The following is a 25,172-nucleotide window of genomic DNA, read 5'->3' as shown; positions in this document are numbered from 1 at the left end:
AGGCTGGCTGGCTTGTTTGCCTCCAGGCCACAATTATAGCACTTTTAACCCTGAGCTATCAGCGTTTTATGCCCAATACTGGTGCTAAACTGGAAGAGAATGTCAACTATAATATATAATAATAATATAATAATGAGATGTTTCATGTATGAGGCCTTGAAGGATGGAAGGAGGTGGGGGGCTGGAACCAGGACAATGGCAGGAGACCAATGGGAACTACAGAACATTTTCTTCTTCCTATTGAAATAAAGTCCAGTCACTCCTCAGGATACTTCAGTAACCTGTCCTATTTATTAGGGTTAAGCCAACCAGGCTTCAGCCTATTCAGGAACTCCCATGGAAGGGGATTTACATGTTACAAATTAAATCTGAGGTCTCTAATCTTTTTATGTCAAGGAACTATTGTGCTTCTTCCCTTGGAGTTGTTGGGGGATGGATATATATGGACACACTGGGAGGGGGAAGGAGTGCTAGTAGATTGATCTCTCAGACTCTTTCAGGCCAAAAAAGTCTAGAATTTGATGACAAAGAGGAAAGGAGAGATATTAAGATTTAGAGTAGAGCCTTAACCATCACATGGTGAACAAACCTCTCATTTGGTAAAATGAGCAAGATCCTAGAGAAAGATTAAGTCACTTACTCAAACTCACATGCCTGTTGACACAGATATTAAATAGTAAAATGGATATTTGAAGGGCTGATAGGTCATATTGAGGACAGGAGTGGGACAAGCTGAGAGCTGTGAAACACAGGGAGTCAGCATGCCATGGTTCCCCACAACTCACATTTGGAAATGCCAGTATTAAGCTACTAGGAGTGGCCTTGGCAGCACCTCTTAATCAATCATGGACCAGGCTTGCCTTCATGATCAACTGGTCATGACTGACTTGCTGGTAACCTCTGATTTAAATTAATAGGAAAAATACTGAAGTTTCCTGAAACTGAAGGCTAAAAGTATTATAAATTCAGAGCTAGGAGGGGCTTCAGAATTGATCTAATCCAACCTTTTCATTTTTATAGTTTATTAATTTAAATTATTTTAAATGATTTTCACAAAGTTGCATAGTAAGCAGGTGCCAGAACTGAGCCAGGTCCTGTGACCTCAGACCATCTGTACCCTGCTATTCTTCTAAGAGGGGCTTTCAAAACTTTATTTGGTACCAACAACATATATGTGTTTTTGTAGTTATGTTACAGGGTTGTCAGATGGTGCATTGGAAAGAGTGCTGGGCTTGGAGTGAGGAAGACTCACCTTGCTAAGATCAAATATGGCCTCAGACACACTGAGTGGCCAGGCAAGTCACTTAATCCTATTTGCCTCTGTTTTCTCATCTCTAAAATGAGCTGGAAAAGGAAATGACAAATTACTCCGGTATCTTTGCCAAGAAATCCTCCAAAGGAATCATGAAACACAACTGAAATGACTGAACAACAGTTAGAGGACAAAGCTGTTAATTAGAACCAGTGGCTAATGACTGTAATATTTACAAATGCCTGAGCACAACTTTTACAAGATTTCTCTGTGATATTCATAAAAGGTATTTTTAAAGAAAAGGCTTAGATTTGATTCTTTTTTAAAAGGGTAAAATGTGTACATAGATTCTAGTTGTTTTTCCTTTTTAAAAAAATTAATTAAAATGTTATTCAACATTCATTTTTGTAAGATTTTGTGTCCCAACTTTCCCCCCCTTTTTCTCTTACCTTCCCCGTCCCCAGTAAAGCAAGCATCTGATATAGGTTATGCCTGTACAATCATTTTAAACTTATTTCCATGTTATCTACTTGTTTTTCAACTTTCTCCTACTCTGTGACTTTTCCTGTCTTTTCCTTTTATTATTTTTTACAGTGTGTGACAGTATCCTATTCACAGTGCCAGGAAAAAGAATAGCCATTTATATCTTTATTGCATAATGACACTCATGATGTAGACAGAACATACCCATATACATGCCTTTGCATATTAAGCTACAGAACCCAGGAATATGGAGCCTCCTTTACTTTCAGCAATGCTTGAGTTTGTACCTGGATCCTTTGAGCCAACATTTGACTACTTACTTAACAGGTAAGAACTCAATGAATTTTTGCTGAGTTCAGGTAGCTGTGTTAAACCAAACTATTGTTACTGGTATTATATATATATATATATATATATATATATATATATATATGTGTGTGTGTGTGTGTGTGTGTGTGTGTGTGTGTGTGTGTGTGTGTGTATATATATATATATATATATATAATATACATATATATATACATACATATAGATATATTCTACTGGTATAATTATACTGGTGTTATATATAGCTGGATTTTTAATTTCAAATTTTAAAATTAAAAATATAACCCTTTATTATTCTTCTCTAAAACATCATTCACTGTTCTATTTATAGTGATTAGTTTTTATTTAAAAGACTTGAGTTGTTCCAAAGGACTTTCCATTCTAAAGAATGGGCCTAGAAATAGGTAGCTAGTTGTTCATAGTTAGGGAAACCCAGAGCAACATTAAAATGCTTTCTGTGTCCCTAGTTTGTTCTATTTTTTTTACCTTGTGTTAAATTACCTTACATTACCAATTAGTGTCCCTAAATCCTATTGCCCCTTATTCATAATTGACTAATATCTACAGCAAAGTATATACCTCCCAAGTAGTGGCCACAATATTCTTAATCAAAAAATCAAAAGGATGGAAGAAAATAATCCCTTTGCCATAAAGCAACAACGACCCCTAACTCAGTACTCATTGTTGGTTTAAGTGAAGTGGAGGTTATTTGATCACATATTAACCCATCTGGGATAGCCAGACAGGGGGAAAGCCCACCACAACTCAAGACCCCTTATCCTTTTGCCTTTGTTTCTGGACTTTTCCCAAGGCTTGGATGAGATAGTTTTCAACAATTCTATTCCTTCAGATAAGATGGAGGACCAACAAGACTTACTATCTGCCCTGCTCCTGTACACTGTAGGCACTGGCACTGTTATCTAATCTTCGTAAGTGCAAGAAAGACTGGGTATTGCCATGTGTCCCACCCCTGCACCTTTAAGACTTCAGAGTCTTACCATCTGTCCTACAGCTAAACTTTCTTTTATGTATTTTCTCTCTCCCAATTAGTGTGATCTCTTTGAGAGCAAAGACTAATTGCCCTTTTCTATTTGTATCCCAAGAGTTTAGCAAAGTCCTTGGCACATAATAAGTGCTTAATGAATGCTTTTTCACTCATTCATCCATTTCATTCATATTTCAGCCTTGAGTGGGGATGCCTTTTGAGGATTTAGAATTTCAAGATCATCCTATCCAATCCTCCTCATTTAATTAAAAAAAAATTATTAAACATTTAATATGTATTAGGTACTGTGCTAGATGTTGGTGTAGAAAGAAAAGGAAAAACAATCTCAGCTTTCAAAAAACTTCTGCCTTATTTAGAGAGGAAGTACTAAGGGTAAGGGTAGAGATAAAAATGTTAAGATAAATAGGTAGTGAAAAATATTTGTATTTAAACATTTGACAAATCTACAAACACAAATCTACAAAAATTATCTAAAATGGAATTGACTTGTGGGGGAAATGATGTTAGCTTAAACAAAAGAGGGGGGAAAATGCCTATTTCTTTAGGAACCAGCAAACTAGAGTTGCTAAAGATTAAAAATCCTAAAGTAGAGGATCTCTAGGGGCCCCTGAAAATGTAAGGTCTTGATTTTATCCCAGATAAAGCCCTATATGTAGTAAGTATAGTCTCACTCACTCTTCCAAGAGTCAAGACAGCTGCATCCCTCCCTAGGGTACCCTGAGGTAAACTATCTCTTCTTTATTGCCATAGACTCAAGCTCCCTCTAGGTTGTGTTCTCCTTACTATTTGGTGCCCATGATTAGCACCCTAGTTACATTTTAACTATTAACATCTATTAGCTTTTAGAAAGGAATTTTTACTTGAAGATTTAGCATTACAAATGTTCAGGCATTTTACCACAACACCTAAGGGACATACACTTTGTTATACTACCATAGTCTCTGGGAAGTAGGCTTAAATTTAATTTAGAGCCTATATAAGTTTGATCCTGCCAAGTTCATATCCAAATGTGGCCTTCCTACTAGGTGAGTCCTTATCTCAGCTACTACTGGGCAGGTTCTGAAGGTTGTTCCTAGTCAGCAATACTGGGCTGATTACAAAACTCAGCATGGGCTCCAAATCCCAAATTTCTGTGGCTCATTCTCCTGACTACTGTCCTTTACCTGAAATTGGAAAAGAAGGCAGACAGATGCCCTATCACAGGCCACATGGCTTTAGAAAAGAAAAAGCCCTTTACAAAGCATTTCTCTTACTAGAGACCACCATTAAAGGAATCAAAACACCAGTATGAATCTGAAGAGAATCACGCAGGAGAATTAGCCAAAGTAGACTTCTCTTAACTATATCTGGGCTGAGCAGACAAGCCAGTAACAGAATGCCTACTTCCATTCTACATCATCACAACTCTCCTAGAAGTAGGCTTTTCAGAATCTCTGTGTATGTGTCAGACTTCCATTATATAGGATTTTAAAATAACCTGAAAATCAGATCATAAAGGAAAAAAATGAGAAAGAAAATAAAATGCAATCAAACAATAAAAGTGAAAATGTTATGTCGTGGTCCACACTTAGTTCCCACATTCTCTCTCTGGGTGTAGATGGCTCTTTTAATCACAAGATCATTGGAATTGGCCTGAATCACCTCAGTGTTGAGAAGAACCACGTGGGACTTTCTCTTTTGGTATTTCACTTTCATTTGGTATATACTCTCTCATATGTATACTTTCTCTGATTTCCATTTGCAATTATCTTGGGTAAATGGGTCTCTTCATTAATTGCCATGTGGGTTCTTGGGAAACTGGTATTTAGTAAGAAGGAAAATCCTTGGACATGGAGCTTGGGGTGTTCCTTTTGCTATAAGAAAATAGCAATGAGGTTGTTAAACTGGTACCTTAAGATTACATTCCCTTGATCAGGGCTTCTTAAATTTTTTTTTCACTCATGACCCCTTTTTGCCTAAGAAATTTTTACATGACTCCAAGTATATAAATGTATAAAACAGGTATACAAATCAAACATTTACTGAAAATAAATCATAACTTATTTTAAAACAATTCTTTGGTATACATATAATTTTACCACTTATTAAAGATGAAAGCAAATCTATGCATTGATGAGCTGGATGTGCTTGTTTATTTTTATGTAAATAATTAAATCTTGGCAGAATATTTGATACTGTTTATTGCTGCCAAATTTCTTGTGACCCCCACATTTAGTTACTTAACCCCATATGGGATTGCGACCCACAGTTTAAAAAGCTTTACCCTAGTAAAATACAAATAGTATTTTAAAAAGCAGAGAGATATCATTTTAGCCTAAGAACTCCCTTCTCTGAAGAGATCAAAGTGAATAAGGTTTTGGCCCCAACTTCCTGATCCCCTTCCTGGAATTAAGTCTTTGTCAGAGAAGTTGTAGGGGGATGATGAAAATGAGAGAGAATTACATATTCCTGCCTCCCTTTAAACTACACAGGATAGCCCCATTTGTAGCATGTGTGGGGGGGATGGAATAAGAAGTGGAGGTGAGAAGGCAGAGCAGAAGACAATATTATACATATTAAATTTTTTAAAAATTTAAACTATAAACAACAAATACTTTTAATATAAAAGAACAGGAAAAAGAGGGTTTGTATTTGAAACTGTCACCTTCTATTGTGTACCATTTGTTTCCTAATGTAAGAAGATGTGTAAGAACATTCATGTATAATATGAGCCAGGGATTAAGGTGTTAGGTTTGCCCCCAGTCTCTCTTAAGTGAGTTTTGCATGGATTTGTCTCTTTGGAAGAGACCAATCCTAATTCCATGATGGGGACTGTAAGAAGGGAGATCTCGGTGTGCACCTATTAAAGGATGCCCCCTTTCCCCAAGAGATGGGGACTCCTTTCTTACCTCTTCATCCCAGGCTTTGGTTTGAGAGTCATATCTAATCTAGGGGAGTATGACTTGTTTAAGGTTATTAAACACTCTCTGCTTCCAATTTCTGCTTATCACTTTGTGTTTCAGTTACATTAAAATAACTGAAAAAGACTGTGATTTTCCAGGGAAGAAACTGTTACTTTGCCACTTCCTGTCCCATGCCTCACACTATTTGTTATCTGTGTGTTCTGCTTTTCTCCCAGACTACCCAACCCCAACCCAAAATCCCCAAATCTCTATCAGCTAGCATCAAACAGGACACAGAGTGAATGATTTCTGATTTCTTTATAAAACAATGGAAATAAACAGCGGGGAAGAAAAGGACAAAAAGTACAGGGGAAAGGGGAACAGCTGTGGGTGCATACTGGCTGAGAACAGCCAGCTCCCTCAGGAACCAAGGCTCTCTCCTGCCTTAATTCCTTCTGCTCACAAAGAATTGGAACAAAAATTTTTAGAGAAATGAAACAATTAAGAGCAGCTGCCTTATACCCCAGGCTCAGAGGCATGGGAGAAGGAAATGGCTTTTAAGGGCAGTTAGTCTCATCTTACCCAAGCTAGTCCAATCAGTTCAATTCAGCAAGTATCTTATTTGTTGCTTTTTCTCAGTCCTTGCCAACTTTTTGTGATTTAGTAAGGCAGTGGTTCTCAAATCTTTGTTCTCGGTTTCCCTTTATATTTTTGAAAATTATCGAAGATAGATCCAAAGAGGTTTTGTTCATGTACATTATAGTCATAGATATTTACCATATTTAAAATAAAAAATAATTTTGAATTTATAGATCCTCTGAAAGGGTTTCAGAGACACTTCCCCACCCAGAACTCTCTGGACCACACTTTGAGAACCATTGAGCTAAGGTAATAGCACTAGCCTAAATCTCTTTCCTTCTTTATATTTAGACATTGGGGATTAGAACTTCTTGAACCAAAGATCTTGGCCACGTTGTCACATGATGGAAAATAGGCTTCAAACTCTTGATCTCAATCTAGCTTCTTCCCTTCTAATGTCTCTATTAATGAATTTTTAAATGTAAACTCTCCCAACCATTCCCCAAATAGTGTCAGTACCGATGGATTCTGGGGAAGCATGTCTATTTCCATGGCAATTAAAATACAAGATCATATTTTTTATGGTGTTCATATTTTATTTTTTTATTAAAGTTTTTTATTTTCAAAACATATGAATGGGTAATTTTTCAACATTAACCCTTGCAAAACCTTGTGATTCAATTTTTCCCCTCCTTCCATCCACCCCTCCCCTAGATGGCAAGTAATCCAATATATATTAAACATGTTAAAATATATATTAGATTCAATATGTATATATATATATATATATATTTACACAATTATATATATTTACATAATTATCTTGCTGCACAAGAAAAATCAGATCAAAAAGAAAAAAAAACGAGAAAGAAAACAAAATGCTAGCTAACAACAACAAAAAGAGTGAAAATACTGTGTTGTGGTCACACTCAGTTCCCACAGTTCCTCTCTCTGGGTGTAGATGGCTCTCTTCATCACAAGATCGTTGGAATTGGCATCAGTCATCTCATAGTTAGAAAGGGTCATGTTCATCAGAATTGATCATCCTATAATATTGCTGTTGTTGTGTACAATGATCTCCTGGTTCTGCTCATTTTACTTAGCATCAGTTCATCTAAGTCTCTCCAGACCTCTATAAAACCATCCTGCTGATCATTTCTTATAGAACAATAATATTCAATAACATTTATATATCAATCATAATTTATTTACCAACTGATGGGCATCCACTCAGTTTCCAGTTTATTGCAAGGTTACATTTTTTAATGTCTATTAGATATGCTAGGATAGTAACAAATATCTCTGTTCTCTTTTAAAGTTCTAACATTTTTGTTTTTAAAAAATGTTTTATTGACATTCTTTTTTTTTTATTGTTGCAAATCTCCTCCCCAACTCTCCTCTACCCTCTAAATATGTTATCTTTCAGAACAAATAAGTATAGGTGAGAAAAACAAATTGATTCATTGACCATGTCTGAAAGCATGAGTCTTATTCTGCACCTTGAGTCCATTATCTCTTTGACAAAAGAGGAGCAACGATGTTTCATCATAAATCTATTAAAGTCACAATTGGTCATATCAGTTTTTTGAATTATTAAATTTTTAAAGTTAATTTTCCTTGATATTATTGTAGTCATTATATAAACTGGTCTCTTATTACCTCTCATTTCACTCTGTATCAATTCCTATAAATTATGTCCCTTTCATCATTTCTTATGGCAAAATAATATCTTTTCCATTCATTTATCATAATGTACCAAGCCATTCCCCAATTGATCCACTTTGCTTCTAACTCTGCCACAATAAAAAGTGCTGGTATAAATATTTTTGAACTTATGGATCCTTTCCTTTTGTTTTTTACTTCCATGAGGGCATATGTCTAGTAGTAGTGGTAAATAAAACATTAGAGCTATTTTTTATTTGAATTATTCTTATTATTAGTGGTTTGAAGCATTCCCACATTTTATTGATAGTTTTGTTTCTTCCCTTGAGAACTACCTATTTATATAATTTGGCTATCTACCTACTGTGGAATATATTCATATGGCTTCCCTATATAGCTAGGATATAACACTTATCAGGAAATTGCTACAATTTTTTCTCAATTAACTATTTAAGGGAGTACATTCCAGGCAAGGAAAATGGCCTATGTAAACATGTCAAGTTGGAAGATGAAATGCCAAATTTAGAGAATATTAAGTAAGCTAACTTGACTGGATGATAGGGTAAATGATGGGGAGTAATGAGAAACCAATCTGAAAAGTAGATTGATAGTAATAAATGACTTTAAACATTAGGTTGAAGAAGTTTCTATTTTATCCTCAGGCTAATAAAAAACCATTGAAGATTATTGACCAGAGGAAAGACATGGTGAGAGGAGGATAGACTAAAGAGGTTAAGAGAATGGAAGTACAAAGATAAATCTGGAGGCTTTATAACAGTTCAGGAAAGAGGTAATCAGGGAACTAAGTGGTAAATGTGAATAAAAAGAAAGAATGTTATAGAAATAGACTCTCTAAGATTTGGCAAGTGATTGGATATGTGAGATGAAAAAGGAAGGCTAAAGATGACTCTAAAGTTGGGAACATGGGTAACCAGAAATATGGTGGTACCTTCAAAAGAAATAGGAAAATTTGGAGACTGGAGAGGGTAACAAATTAGCTCTGGTATAGATCTGATGAGTTTGACATGGAGGATATTTCTCCAAGATATTATTGATTGGCTTCCAAACACGGGACAAACAACATTTTGCTCCAGAGACCTTGACTTCTCATGACAACAAAGTTCTCCCTTTCCTTTCCTCACAGAGGATAAGGAGGGTTAATGATAGGATTATAAATTTAGATGTGGAAGAAAATTTAGAGATAATCTAATTTAATCCCCCCTTATATGAGGAGAAACTATGCTGAGGTAAGTGACATGACAAGTAAGTAGTAAGTAGCAGAGATAAATGACATACACACTCTGAAGTCAAATCCAGAACTTTTCCTACTACACCATTCTGCTTCTGAATAAGTATGATTTTGTAAATTAGCAATAAGGATTATCAATAAAAAGCATCTATTAGCAAAAAATGAAATAATAACAATTACAGTAACATATATTATTATACAAAGGCAGCTAAGTGGTACAGTGGATAGTGTTGGACTATTATTTGTACTCAGGAAGATCTAAGTTATATCTTACCTAGGCACTTACTAGTGGTGTAATCTGCGTAAGTCACTTAATTTCTCTGAATCTCAGTTTCCTATCTACAACATGGGGATGATAATATCATATACATTCTAGGATTATTGTGAGAATCGAACAAAATAGCAGGTAAAGTTCTTTGCAAACCTTCAAATGTAATATACACCATTGTGTATCATCATCATCATCATTATCATTATAGTTATCATGGTGATAAACTTTCCAGATTTTGCTAGACTAGATCTCAGAAGAGTCATACAATCCACTGAAGGCTAGAGCCTATACCTGAAAGCCTTTTAGTTTGGTACCCGGTACAATGTCTCATAATAGGAGCTTAATAAATAGGAGTCATTGATTGATAAGTCCTAGCAAAACTTGTACTCCAGTAACAATCCAGGGTTGCTTTCGCACCATGATGAAATGCTGGAATATAACTTTATTGGAGGATCCCTTCCATTCAGCCTAAAAAGACCATGCAAATATATCTTAATCCTTTTCACAATTTGCTTAGCTCTAAAATTTTGGTTTGGCTGAATACTTCGGATTTTAATTTTCTCTGTGTGGGATGGGTGCAAGACCCCCTTTCCCAATTAACTTACCAGAGACTTCATCAGGTACAAAGAGAAAGCATTTATTAATCTCTGCAGGGAAAAGCCTTCCTTCCTCCCTATCTTCTCCATAGGATGAGCTCCTATGGAGATGAGCTCCTTTATAGTATTTTTTTTTACTTCTTCTATACTTTTATTATTTTCTGATTTATATTTTAGTTTTCTGTATAGGTATCATCCCACCCTGCCCCCATCCCCACAAGGGCTGTAATTTTCAAGAGAGCAGAGACCCTGCCTTGTATATTTTTTTATCTTCCTCATTATATTAAAGGTTTTATAAATGTTTGTTAAATCAAATAGAGACAGTTGCATAAGTCTGCTTGGCTTTAAGTACAAGAAAATCGGTATGAAAACAGTTTGTCCTTGATTAAGACTGTTAAATGAACTCTCTACTTGAGCCAGGTCAGGCTTAGCATTGTATCCAGAGTGTTCATTTCCAAATACATGTTTTTTGATGGTTGTTTTCTTATGGATGCTCTTTATCTTTTGTTTGTTTGTTTTTTAACTATTACACATATTTTAAGACCCAGATAAAATATATTTCTTCATTAAAGTCTTCCCTTTCTTCTTCACACTTATCTTATGAGGGTTTGTTTTACCTCCCCAGCAAGATGATAAACTCTGTGAGATCAGGGACAACGTTTTATGCTTTATCAGCTCTCTCAGAGAACTTAGCACATAATAGAGATTTAGTAAATATATGAAGCCGGTAATGAAATGGAAAACAAAGCTCTTGTTTACATAGGTCAAGGAAGTCACATATCACATCAGTTGAAGCTTGAGTCAGCAGACAGGTCCAGAGGGACAGGTGCTAAGTCAAAAGGAGAACCTGGGAATAAGAAACTTGAGGGAAAGAGAAACTCATGACTTGAAAGTTGAACTTGGTCTAAGTGAAACTTTAATTAGCCATTCTCCGATGGCTGTGCCAAACATACTTGTTTTGGAGAAGTGAATAAATTTTCCCAGCAGACTTGGGGAACGTGAAGCCTCTGGGGGCTGAGACACACCACACAGCAGGGTACTTATGTTTTGTTCAGGAAGTATACAGATTCAAGCCCTTTCAGTAGGCAAAGAATCAAATCAAATTAAAAAAAAAAAAAAAACAAATTACATATTCCTTGAATATCTACGGTATGCAAGGCTAGTGCTCTTGTATCTTAGTCTCAAGGACAGAGGAATGCCTTTGACATTCATATGCCTTTGTGGGACAGAGAGGATCACAGAATTTAGAGTTTATCTAGTCCGACCTCTCTCCATCACCTATTATGTAGAAGGCCACTGAGAGGACTCTGAGAAAAAGACTTGTTCAAAGTCTTTCAGATTACTCATAACAAAGTCAGAATTTGGTTCCATCATCTGCTGATTGGAAATCCCCTGTTCTTTCTACAAGACTGGTGTAGTAACAGTAAGCACATGGAGGAGGAGAGAAGTAATATGTTTGGGAAACATGGCCAAAGTGATCATTTATTTCATTATGATAGATAATTCATTTCAAAGTGATGATTCATTTCATAATCCTAGGTTATTATTTGAACTAACAACTGGAAGAAAATGTTCTTCTATGTCTTTTTTTTCCCCACTGGCTAGAATTTTTTCTGTACTTATCGTGGCCTCCTGGACTCTCAGGATTCCTTCTTATCTCATCTAAAATCCTCATTTCTGCAAGAAGCCTTTTCTGAATTCCCTTAATACTAAAACATTCCATTTGTAGATTATGTCCAATTTATCTTACATACGTGTTTCAACATAGTTGCTTGCTTATTTTCTCTCCCATTAGACAGTTTTGTTTTTGTTTTTATTTTTTGCCATTCTTTATATCCTTATTCTCCCAGTATGCAGTACCTGGAAAATAGTAGGTGCTTAGTAAATACTTTTTGACCTGACTTCCATTCAAACTAATTTAACCATGAAACTACAAAATAGTTCTTTATACATGGAAACTGAGTGGATGCCCATCAATTGGAGAATGACGGAATAAGTTACGATATATGAATGTTATGGAATATTATTGTTCTATAAAATACAATCATTAGGATGGTTTCAGAGAGGCCTGGAGAGACTTACTTGAACTGATGCTAAGTGAAATGAGTAGAACCAAGAGAACATTGTACATAGCAACAGCAAGATTATGCAATGATCTGTTCTGATAGATGTGATTCTATCCAACAACAAGGTGATTCAGGTGAGTTCCGATGGTTTTGTGATGAAGAGAGCCATCTGCACACAGACTGTGCAGACTGAGTGTGTATCACAACATAGTATTTTCATTTTTTTGTTGTTGTTAGCTTGCATTTTGTTTTCTTTTTCATTTTTTCTTGTGCAGCATGATAATTGTGAAAATACATATAGAAGAATTGCACATGTTTAACATATATTGGATTATTTGCTATCTAATGGAAGGGTATAGGGGAAAGAGAGGAAAAAAATTTGGAACACAAAGTTTTGCAATGGAGAATATTGAAAATTATCTATGCATGTGTTTTGAAAATAGAAAGCTTTAAAAAAACCGATAAAAGGTAACAAATAACAACATAAAAAATTGGTTTCTTACATACAGTAAATGCTGGAGGAATACAAAGTATTATAATATAAAGATATAATAATATAATATAAAGATATAATCTTTGATGTCACAAAGCTTGGAATCTAATTATAATCTATAATTCCTCATTTGTTGAATTCTTCTCTCCTCTTCCTTTCCCCTTCCAAACCTCTGTCTTGAGGCCCTCATTGGTAATTCCTTTTTAGGACCATCATTTGGGAAGGTCCCATGGCCTTTAGCCTGAATCTTTTTCTCTTGTTTGTCTCATTGCCCCCTCCCAGATGCCATTCTTCCCATCCTCCCCTTCCTAGAATTCTTCTATGTATTGTTTTCCCCATTAGAATGTAATCTCCTGGAGGTTAAGACTGTACTACTTGCTTACATTTGTATCCTCAGAGCTTAGTACAGTTCCTGATATATTGTAAATACTCCATAAATCTTTTCTCTGTGTTTCTGTGTTTTTGTCTCTTTCTTTTACTCTTTCCCTCTCTCTCTCATACCACTTTGTTCACAGGAATCAGAAAGGCAATGTCAACTAAGGTGCACAACTTCCTCAGCAAGGTTCCAAAGTCCCACTGCTTGAGGCAAATTAGTTTAATAAATGCTTGTTGGTTGATTGATTGGAAGCTTCACAGATGCCTAATTGCTAAGTTAGAGGATGGGGGTGGGTGGGGGTAGGAACTGGGCCAAAGCCAGCCTTACCTGACTGGGTTTCATTTCTCAAGCAGTCAGAAGGATGGTGATTGTTAGAAAAGCACCCAGAAAGCTACCTATGTCATACTATACACATTACTATCCATGATGCTCTTTAATGAGTCAGAGACTTTTTCTCTAGTGACTCCATATTTCCATATGGACTGAGTATATTGCTTCCATGATTGCAGTAGGAAGTATGGGACTGGGACTGGTTATGGAAATAGCTCTCTTTTGGTGTAGGGGAAACCAGCATTCTCCCAAGCCAACTCCCAGATTGTATTGTACAATAACTATATTTTTGAATGTAGATATACAGCTTATTCTCATAGTTTTTCCTTCCTTTGCCACTCAGAAACTCAAATCATGCTTACATTGTTGGATAATTTATTAACTTTTTGCACTAGTGATCCTATTTACCTGAAAATTTTTTATGTGACCTTGGATTTACACACACACACACACACACACACACACACACACACACACACACACACACACAATAGGAATACAAATCTAACATGTACTGATAATCATAACTTCACAGCTCCCAAACTCAGATCCTATATGGAGTTGTAACCCATAGTTTAAGAATCTGGGCATTAGATTATAATATTTAAAGCTGAAAGACAGCAATTGATTGGGTATGAGAGCTGATAGGAAAGAGCCAAAGGTGACTCTATGGTTGAGTGAACTTGGGTAACTGGACACTGGTAGTACCCTTGACAAACCCTGGGACTTTTAAAGGAAAAACATCTTAAAGGAAAAAGATGAAAATGGCCTTCATGAACAAGCTTTTACTAAATATCTACTATGTGCCAGGCATTGGACTAAATCAACTGCATGATACCAAAAATGAAATAATTCCAGACCTGTTTATTCTAATAGGAAAGACAATGTGTTTACTGTACATTTTTAGGCACATACCAAATACATATAATAATAAATAAGATTTAGTAGGTGAAGGGCTGAACTTGGATTTAGGAGACTTGGATTCAAATATTGTCATATATATTCATTGGACTTCTACTCATGGATAAGTTACTTCTGAGAGTTTCAAAGCTCAAAGATGAGGATAATTATCTACTATTGCATTATCTTCCTCACAGGGTAATGAAAAAATGCTTTGTTAAAATGCTATAGAAATAGAAATTATCATTATCATCATTTATTAGTATCCTGTTTGATGGAGTTCAGCTAGAAATGGTCCTATGACTAGTTATTATCTTGTTATTCTTCTTCAGTATTTAACATTCTGGAAGTTATCTCACAGGTCGATGAAATATTTGCTTTTGGTTTTCTTTTGTAATTGATAAATTTATTAGGGTGGCTAGGTAATGCAGTGGTCTGGAATTAGGAAGACTCATTTTCCTGAATTCAAATATGACCACAGACACTTACTAGTTGTGTGACTTTGGGCAAATCAGTTAATCCTGTTTGCCTCAGTTTCCTCATATGTAAAATGAACTGGAGGCAGAAATGACAGGAAAACCCCAAATGGGATCACAGAGTCAGGCATGAATGAAATACTTGCCAACAAAAGCATTAGGATGAAGGCTCTTTGAAAATATCACCAGTACAAATTCCATAAAAGCTGAGGATAATATGTATCCTCACCTGTTCCCACATGATTTTGATCTCTTCTTTTAGGTTTATATATTTTGAAAGCTTTGTGTACTGTAAAGCTTAGCAATTATTAGTAATGCGTAGAGCAATACCTATTAAAACAATCGTTCTTTAGTTTTTATGGATCAGTGCTATGTCTGGATGACTGTAAATATGGCCTATGAAAATGATTCAGTTGAAGTAGAATGTATTGGATGAATTCTCAAGGACTTTTTGAGATCAGTATTTGTAATATCAGGATTTGCTGTCTGTTCATCTATAAAAGATAATGAACTTTTGACATATCATGCCAGCCACCAGGTAATGTATTGCTAGGTATATTTTTATTTCATTTTGAGATAGCCCAGGCAATAAAATTCAGGACAGCCAAGGTGTTCATAATTTTAGAAAGCGTTTATTACCGGCCGGGACGGACCTCTCAGTAGAGTTCTATCCCAAACAGAAGTAGAGACAGGCTTATAAGCATCCTTGTTCAGCTTTGCGGTTACAGTGACTCAACTTTCTGCTTACAAGGAGAAAAATAGTGTAGCGTGCTGTCGTCTCTAGAAGCTTCCGGATCGCTCTCTGGGAAGAGATCTGCTGTGTCTACTCAAATCTCTCAGACAGATTCTTCTTCCTGTAACGAACCGTTGTCTCCAGGCAGTTGCTGTTAACTCTTGTCCAAAGAAGTGACTTCCCTTCCTGCAGAGAGCCCCGTCAAGCCTGATGCAATTCAGAGTCTTTCTTCTTGAATCCTGGCTCTGAATCTCCTCCAGCTCTTATCCTTCTCCAGGCCGATCTGCTCTCTGGGCCCAGTGCTATCTCTTTTATCCTCCCAGAGAATGGGCGTGGGATAATGCAAGGGCTTCTGGGAAGAACCACCCCAGCCAATGAGCTTGCCCCCTCTATCAAGTCAACCTGAGTTCTCACCTTGTAATTGTCCAACCTGAATTCTCACCTTGTCACTATCCAGACAACCCGAGTTCTCACTTAGTAATCCTAACATCTCCCCCTTTCTTTTGATTTAGAACATAGGACAGTCATGACCTTGAAACATAAATCCATCAATATGGGAAGTATTACAGATAATTACATAAATTACATAAGCACATAGTAACATAGTAACATAACACATGCTAGAAGTATATAACATAATCATAAATTGAAAATTTATAAATGTCCATAAGTCCATTGTCCATTAGTCTCATCTTATGTGAGGAAGTCCAATGATTCCTGCTGGTTTTAAAGTTCTTTAACAGTCTTCTTATTATCCATGCTCTTTCAGTGTCAGATGTTTCTTAGATCTTCTCCTTTATTTTGAGGTCTTTCTCTTTTTCTGTCTCTCTCTGATGGACAAGGCGAATATGACTCATTGGCACTCATCTGATTCCTTCTCCTGCTGAAGAAATACAAGCAAACCCTCTCTCCCAGGCAGTTAACCTATCTAATTTCCTTCTATTTACCACTTTCTAAATCTCTTCTCATCATCTGACAATTACATTGGAGTTGTTTGCACTGGGCACAGCCCTGTTGGTTTAAAAGGCCTGTATTCTCCCCAAGTGTAATCCATTTTTGCAATCTGATTGCCTTTTGACTGACTTATCAGGTAATCCCTTTCTGCCATGTGATTGCTTCTCTGCTGATTGATTAAATCAGAGTCCTGGCCTTCTAAAGGTTCTTTGGATGTAACATCAGCTGCCATCATGCCCCAAGTCTTTTTTGCCTGGGGCCCTGGACCTGGGCCCCTCATCCCATTTCCCTGAATTATTCTACACTCTGATGCCCAATGGAGTCCTCTGTTGCATTTTGGACATGGGGTTTTAGGTCTTCTTTCACCCTGTCTTCTCACTGTATCTCCATACCTACACTGAGCTCTTAGATGTCCAATTTTTCCACATTGAAAACATCGCCGAGTTTCTCTAGAAGGCCCTTGCCAGGAGGGACCCTGTCTTTCCACATTCATCATTGTCCGGGTGTAAAAAGCATTTGTTCCCACTGTAGCACAGCGTCTTATGATCTCCTCTAAAGGAGCATCTTTGTCTAATCCCCATATAATTCTTTTGCAAATCTCATTGGCATTTTCCTTAGCCAGATGTCTGGTCGTTATTTCTGTAGCTGAATTTTCTCCAATAGTTCTTTTGACAGCAGTTTGCAAACGTCCCACAAAATCTGCAAAAGGTTCATTGGGACCTTGCTGTATTTTAGTGAAAGCCTCTCCACGATCTTTCTGTCCAGGAAGGACACCCCAAGCTTTTATTGCAGCCTTAGCAATTTGTCCATATATTGTCATGGTATAATTAATCTGTTCCGAATTCTCTCCATACTGACCTTCACCAGCTAAGTGCTCAAAAGTGAATTGTGTGTTAACTCCTATTTCCAAATTGCATCTGACTTGAATTTTACATAATTCATGAAATTCCGCAAGCCATAATAAATTTTCTCCAGGTTCCAAACATGTCCTTGCTATGGATTTCCAATCATTCGGGGTTAGGACTTCATAAGACAAACCATCTAGTAACATTTTAACATAAGCTGATGTAGCCCCATAAAGGGTACAACCTTTTTTCAAATCTTTAATTTTATTCAAATCTAAAGGTGCATATCTTCTCCTTTTATTACCTACAGAGTCAATCTCTTCAATCACAGGATATGCATGTATAAAATCACTTATATCCTGTCCTTCTCTCTTAGCTTTAACCAATGCTTTTTCTAATCTTGTCATAGGCTTAGGCTTCTTCACAGGCAATTCTGTTTGTGTTTCTGCCTCTTCCCCTCTTTCTTCCTCCATCTCTGAAGGTGGGGTTGATGTGGGCCTGTCAATAATCTGCTCTCTAGTCAGGGTTGAAGCTTCTTCAAAAGAATCATACCATAATTCCTCATTTAAATCCTCTTGCTCTAGGGAAAGATCTTGATCTTTCCTTTTTTCCTCACACTTCCTCCTCTGTTCATTTTTAGAACTTTTCCTTCTCCTACAACTTGCTTGATAGTTTAAGGCTAATTGAACTATGTTGTAGATATAAAATACTTCTGCAGAAATTGAACGAGGCCCATTTTTTGCTTGAAATTCTTTCATTTCATATCCCACTAGCTTCCATTTATCTACATCTATCTTTTCTTCCTCTAAGAACCAAGGGGATGTGCGTCTTAATGCAGCCAAGAGTTTAGCAATCTGTACCCAGGTTACAAGTAAACTCTGCTCCTCAATTATCTTGATTATACTCTCTATAGTACCACTCCTGAATGGGGGTGGAGCTGAGGTTGCTTCTAGGGCTGGGGTTGAGTCGGCTGAGGTCCAGGGATTGAATATAGCTAACATCTGCCCCATTTCAGCTATAAGAGATTCCTGGTTTATCCCTTAACAAGTTAAGTTCCTTATTTATCTATTAGCACGCTCACTTAATCTTTAACAAAGTTTCCTCGTTACTCACGGTTCTGGGTCAGAGAGACTGAGATCTAGATCAGAAGCTTTTCCACTGGAATCAGGACTGTATCATGTCCCTGTTCAGGCGCAAAATTGCGAAGGTCTGGTCTAGCTCCTCTTGTCAGGATAAGCAAAAGTCCTAAATTGCGAAGGTCTGGTCTAGCTCCTCTTGTCAGGATAAGCAAAAGTCCTTGCCCCACGTTGGGCGCCAATTGTAACGTGCTGTCGTCTCTAGAAGCTTCCGGATCGCTCTCTGGGAAGAGATCTGCTGTGTCTACTCAAATCTCTCAGACAGATTCTTCTTCCTGTAACGAATCGTTGTCTCCAGGCAGTTGCTGTTAACTCTTGTCCAAAGAAGTGACTTCCCTTCCTGCAGAGAGACCCGTCAAGCCTGATGCAATTCAGAGTCTTTCTTCTTGAATCCTGGCTCTGAATCTCCTCCAGCTCTTATCCTTCTCCAGGCCGATCTGCTCTCTGGGCCCAGTGTTATCTCTTTTATCCTCCCAGAGAATGGGCGTGGGATAATGCAAGGGCTTCTGGGAAGAACCACCCCAGCCAATGAGCTTGCCCCCTCTATCAAGTCAACCTGAGTTCTCACCTTGTAATTGTCCAACCTGAATTCTCACCTTGTCACTATCCAGACAACCCGAGTTCTCACTTAGTAATCCTAACAAAATAGGGGGCTAACAGGATGTAATGGCAGATGTTGACATAGATTGTTGGAATAGGTCAGGGTTATCTGACATTGTTAGGCAAGTATTCTGTCTGAACATAGTTGAGCAAGCACTTTATAAAACACTTCTCTTAATTTAGTTTAAGCAACATTTTCCTATAAGCCTGAGGCTCCTTGACCCAGGACTGAGGAGGGGCGAATCTTTTGTCCATTTCAATTCCTTCACCTCTTTTTTATTGACATATCATTTTGACTGAATTCTTGTGGATGCTGCTCATGGAAAATACCTATACCTGGGATTTTAGCCTTCTCATAGGCTCTATCTTGAGATAAATTACTTTTACTAATATAACATAGACTAAACAGCATGCATCACGCTTTACTATTACATAATGAAGTTATATATGCTTGATCTATATTTATGTTTTGGGGCTATTTATAATGTGCTCTGAAAATATCTATCAATATTCCTCTTTTTTGTGTCAAAAGTGTTTTAATTTTATTATTCCTCTTTTTTGTGTCAAAAGTGTTTTAATTTTATTATTCCTCTTTTTTGGGGACAAAAGTGTTTTAATTTTATTTTTAACATTAATTTTTTAGAAGACAATTGGGATTAAATGACTTGCCAGGATCATACAGCTAGTAAGTGTCTAAGGTCACATTTGAGCTTAGGTCCTCCTAACTTGGGGGCTGGTGCTCTATGTATTACACCACTTAACTACCTTGTTAACATTCATTTTTAAAAAAACTTTTGAGTTTTCTCTCCTTCCCCTATGCCTCTTCCCCCACCCACTGAAAAGGTAAGCAATGTGAAAGTAGTTATTCATATGAAGTCATGCATAACATATTTCCACATTAGTATCTTGGGGGGAAAAAAGCAAAAGAAAAAAGTTAAAAAATGCATGCTTCTTTCTGCAAAGTTCATCAGTTCTTACTCTGAAGGTGGATAACATTTTTCATCATGATTCCTTTAGAACTTTTCTTGCATCATTGTTGAGAAAATATTAATCTTTCTATAGTTTCCTCAGAGTAATAGAGTCCAGGATTGTTTAATATCATTCTTGTTAGTATGTTTTCCAAATTGGTTATGTTCATTTTTAGGTATGAAAGTGTACGTTGAGACTGATATTGTCCAGGTATTCATTATCTTAAAAGGATTTTCCCATTTAACTTTGATTTCAGGATACTAGGATATCTCATAACATAGTCAGTCACTGCTTTCTCCTCAATAACTTTCTCTTCAATGTGTCTTGCCTGAAGAAGACCTTGCTAAGACCTTATTATTATATTATTTCCTCATTCCTTTACAGACTGCATTCTGGATTTCTACCATGGAATAGAAACCTATTCATCCTCGAAGCTCACTTTAGCCGTGGAATTCACACAATGGAAGTACTTTGGCTTCTTTCTATGACTGAATATCTTCTCCCAGAATTTCCATTTAAGGAAGACACTTAGGTCAACCTTGTCTCATTCATCTCCTGTCTATATTTCAAAATTTACCACCACTACCATCAGCTTTTATGTCTTCTTCTTCCATTCAAATATAAAGTAGAGGGCAGGAGCACTTTTTCAGCTTGTATTTGTATTGTATTGCTAGAATTTAGCAGCATGCATAGTCCACAGCAGTTACAAGTGCCTATTGATTTCTACATCATTGAATTTATTCACTGAGTTCTCTAGTTTTCTGTGTCTGTCTCTATCTCTCTCTCAGTTGGGGTCAAGTGATTTGCCCCGGGTCACACAGCTAGAACTAGGATCCTCCTGACTCTAATGTTGGTATTCTGCCACCTAGCTGCCCCTATTCATTGAATTATCAAAAATATTTTGAGGTCTATATTTATAATGTGGTGATTTATCTATTAATTTAAGAAATATCAAACTTCTGATGTGTAGTTCTAGCCAACAGATTATGTCTTAGTTGGTATTTGGCAGGCACAAAATATCTCTAACCTGTAGTGAAGCTCCCCAGTCCCAAGAAAGATGAATATGGGTCAAGAAGTAATTAGTCTGACATTTTTGCTATTTCAGTGCTGCCAAACCAGCGGTCAATTATCACCTACAAGTTTCCATTCCCTGTACTCATGACCTTTATGGCTGCTTCCAAGTCTAAAATTAAATAATTCTATGAAAATATAGTGTGTTAGTGTCTGCAAGCAATATTAGTGCTTTTTAAGGGAAGGATCCAAGGAATTAATTTAAAAATAATAAATATAGTTTTACATGTTAATTTGACATTTTCATGTAATTTTAGTGTTTTTTATTGTTAAAATTTATATCAGGTCCTAAGCCTTTCTGCCTAGCTCTGGTAATTTTCTCCAATCTCCCAGACTCCCTGGATTTTCTTCCAAAGCATGACAATTCCTTCAGTTTAGATTGTCTCAGCTCTGTCACTCACTAGCTGTATGACCTTGATTAAGTAATATTACCCCTCTAAAGCTCAGTTTTCCTCTCTGGAAAATATGGGGATTAGACACTAAACTCCCTGGTGTAGTTCTAATTGGGTCCTAATAAATGTATTCTGCCTCTTCTACTGGAACCAGCACAGATGCTTGGCAAAATCTCTGAAGTTGCTAAAGTTTGTCTTTTGTTCTCCCCACCACCGTGGATAATGCACTGTCACTCCTAGCTTTCTCTCTCATTCAATACTTCTTCCTGTTCTCTATAGAAACCCAGTGCTTTCCTGCTGTCCAAAGTTGTAACCAGAATGGGATAAATGGACAAAGTCCCAGATGTGGATGAATTTAGACAGTGCCAAATTAGCATTCCAAGCATAGAGTGGGAAGTTACTATGACACATGAAAGGCTAAAGGGGAGAGAGGGAACTGACTGCCTATAATCTAGACTCTTCCTGGATCTAAAAAAATCAGAACTAGATTTTTATGCTTCTTCTGGAACACCAGGACTCCATCATCCTAGATGCCTCACGCTCAAAGCAAAGTGTTATGGATGAATGGTAAATCTCCATCACCTGACAAAATAGGTGACTGGTCATAGAGGAATGGGGAGAGGGAAAGCATGGCTCCCCCTGCCCCAAGCAAGGTTCTAGAGCAAAATGTCAGCATCCTGAGGGTCTCCAAGTTCTTTTAAAAGAATCTGTAAGGCAAAAACTTCCTGATAATAATAAGATGTTTAAATTTCCCATTTGGTTATTATGGATATATATAACTCTTTGGGGTCTTCAATAATTTTTAAGAATTTAAGGGAGCATGACTCATGAAAATATGTTAAGAATGAGTGTACATGTCTAACATGTATCAACTTGCTTGTTGTCTGGGGAAGGAGGGAAGTAAGGGAGGAAAAGTGAAAATGCCTGGAACTCAAAATCTTACAAAAATGAATGTTGAAAACTATCTTTACATGTAATTGAAAAATAATATACTATTAAAATAAAATAAAATTTAAAAGTTAATTCAATTCAATAAAATGCTTTTCATGTTCAAAAAATCCCAATAAACATTCTCAACCCCTTTCCAGAAGACTTCGATTCCTGCCAGGAGTATAAGCAGGAAGCTGGGGCCAGAGGCCACTCTGCTCTTCATCAGAGATCAAAGCTACAAGTATATTTATCCACTTTCTTAAATATTATTAGTCTAGGGAGTATGATTGGGTTCAATCTAATTTTTGATTACTTAGTCATTATTGGAAGGAAGGGCAACCTAAGCTTTATATCTAAAGCTTGTCCCCTTTCCCTAACAAATACCAGTTCCACAAAGAGCACACAAAGTGGATAACCAATAAGCTAATTTATCCAAATCATAGCAAAACAGCAATCAAAGAAGGGATACATGGGATGACATATCAGATAATACAAGTTAAAGGAGCTCTCCCTTTAGGAAAGACGTAACAACTCGCCAAGAGACTTACTAAGGGGAAGTAAATACCCAAGGGTATACCAAATACTCAAAGTCTTTAGAGTAGGTATCTGGGGATAAGGTCGGACATCAGGGAGACTTCTAGCTTCTTTCATGTCTTCCCAGTCTTTTCCTTCAGCAGTCTGAAGTGAAATTGGCCTTTTTCATCTTCCATCTCAAAGCTCAGGTGAAAAGCACCTGAAACCACTTAAAGCTCAAAGTAGGCTTCAGCTGAAGCAAATTCATTCATCTCCACCAATGAGGAGAGAGTTCTAGCCCGTGGGCTTTGCAACAGGGGTCATATTGATTATCTCTTCCTCACCTTTCCTTCCCCAGATTTCAAAGCACTACTCTGCCTGTCTGACTGCTCCTGTTCAGTCTTTTCTGGCATATCTCTTAACAGTGGCTATTCTCTAGTGCTCTGGTCCAGGGTCCCTTCCTCTTCCTTTTCCTCCTCTCTCCTCCCCCTAACTCTCTTCTCCTCTTATTCCTTAGTGATCTCAACTCCCATGTTTTCAATTATCTCCTTATAAGATGAATCACAGATTTCTACTTCCAACCTTAAATTCTAGGTGGACTCCAACTCCAGTGGACGTTTCCAACTGGATATCCCATAGGCATCCCAAACTCAACATGTCTCAAATTGTTTTTTCAAGAGCCAACTAAATGGTGCAATAGATAGAAGGCTGGGTCTTGAGTCAGGAGGACCTGAGTTCAAATTAGCCTCAGACACTAACTGAGTTACCATGAGCAAATTACTTTAATTTGTTTGGTTTAGTTCCTTAAATGTAAAACTGAGATAATAATAGCACCTATTTTACAGGGTTGCTGTAAGGATTTGTAAAGTGCTTAGCACAGTACCTGGAATAGACTTATTAAATGTTTAATGTATTTTTGCTTCTGTCCCTTTTTCTCTAAACCTAGAATCTGTCCCTGATGAGAATATAGCAGGTGCTCATATCTTGGAGGGATTCTTCCCTGCTTCTTCAATGGTTCTACACAGAATGATGGCAGCAAAGTTCTTTCTGTCCAGGCTCATTTCCAGTCCCCAGTCTGGCTTTTCTCTCTGTGTGTTTTGTTTTCTTTTGTTTTCAATCTGGCCTTTCCGCCAAGCAGCACTCCAGCCCACAGAGAGACAGGTCAGGTTCAGTTGAGGATTCTGCCTTTCTCCTAAGAATATTAAGCAGGTTAATAATTATATGGTCAGCTCGTCTTCCTGGTCTCTCTCTGTCTTTCTTTCTCTTTCTGTCTCCCAGCTCACCTCCCACCCATCACATCTTTAAGGATGGCTTTAAAAATACTAACTCTCATAGAATCCAAGGCAATTTGTATTTTTTATAACCCATTAACTGTTGTATTTTTGGAGAATATTTATAGTGGCTTTCATTTAGATTCACTTGAATAGATTTCAGTTGGATATATGTAATAACTGCCTTCAATAAATAATCTATATTTCATGGTAATAAAATACTAAACTCATAATTCTAGAACTGGAAGAAATCTTACAAGTCATTTTATCCAAGTAATTTTGTCATCATTTCTTGAGCATCTATCCCTGTCCTCTAGCACAATGTCTGCACATGGAAGGTATTCAATAAATATTTGAATTGAATTGCAAAGCTCTGTGATAGACATTGAGAAGCATACAAAGGCGATTGTATTCCTGCAGCTGAAATATGGGGCATTACTTCAAACTAGGTTTTTGTTTTTGGTTTTTTTTTTTTTTTTTTTTTTTGGAAAGACTTTAGCCTTTGCCATGGTAGCAGGAATTTTGGCAAAGACTGATAACTTTGCTCCTCCCCCACCAGTGTTTTTGGTGCCTTATTGAGACTTTTTGGAATTTCAAGGCAATTTGCACTGCTGAGTTCTGGTAGGGGATAGAGAAGGGGAAGTGGGGGTATGAAAAGAGTTGAAAAGGCAAATGGAAAAGGAGATAAGCATCTATCACAAGAGGATGACTTGGTGACTGGGGGATGGGGGACACACTGCTGCATCCTGAAAGTAGGGGGTTGGAAGAGGCGAATTCAGTCACCTTAACACAAAGCAAGTGCTTGGAACC

The 25,172-nt window shown here is 37.0% G+C and overlaps 1 long non-coding RNA gene across 3 annotated transcripts; it reads left to right on the top strand.

The window, feature by feature from the left end:
• The first annotated feature begins 302 nt into the window (after positions 1–302).
• Positions 303–24,428, top strand: LOC141555322 (uncharacterized). 3 transcript variants are annotated; one of them, XR_012486155.1, is made up of 5 exons: positions 303–373; positions 1,198–1,538; positions 1,966–2,062; positions 4,666–4,748; positions 20,570–24,428. It is a non-coding gene; the product is annotated as an uncharacterized LOC141555322 (long non-coding RNA). The 3 variants fall into 3 exon arrangements; XR_012486156.1 differs by having other exon boundaries at positions 329–373; positions 1,187–1,538; XR_012486154.1 differs by lacking the exon at positions 303–373 and adding an exon at positions 492–893.
• The last annotated feature ends 744 nt before the right edge of the window (positions 24,429–25,172 follow it).

This window comes from Sminthopsis crassicaudata, chromosome 2 (assembly GCF_048593235.1).
Source record: "Sminthopsis crassicaudata isolate SCR6 chromosome 2, ASM4859323v1, whole genome shotgun sequence".
In the NCBI taxonomy this organism is placed as follows: domain Eukaryota; kingdom Metazoa; phylum Chordata; class Mammalia; order Dasyuromorphia; family Dasyuridae; genus Sminthopsis; species Sminthopsis crassicaudata.
This window is presented reverse-complemented; position numbering and strand designations above follow the sequence as displayed.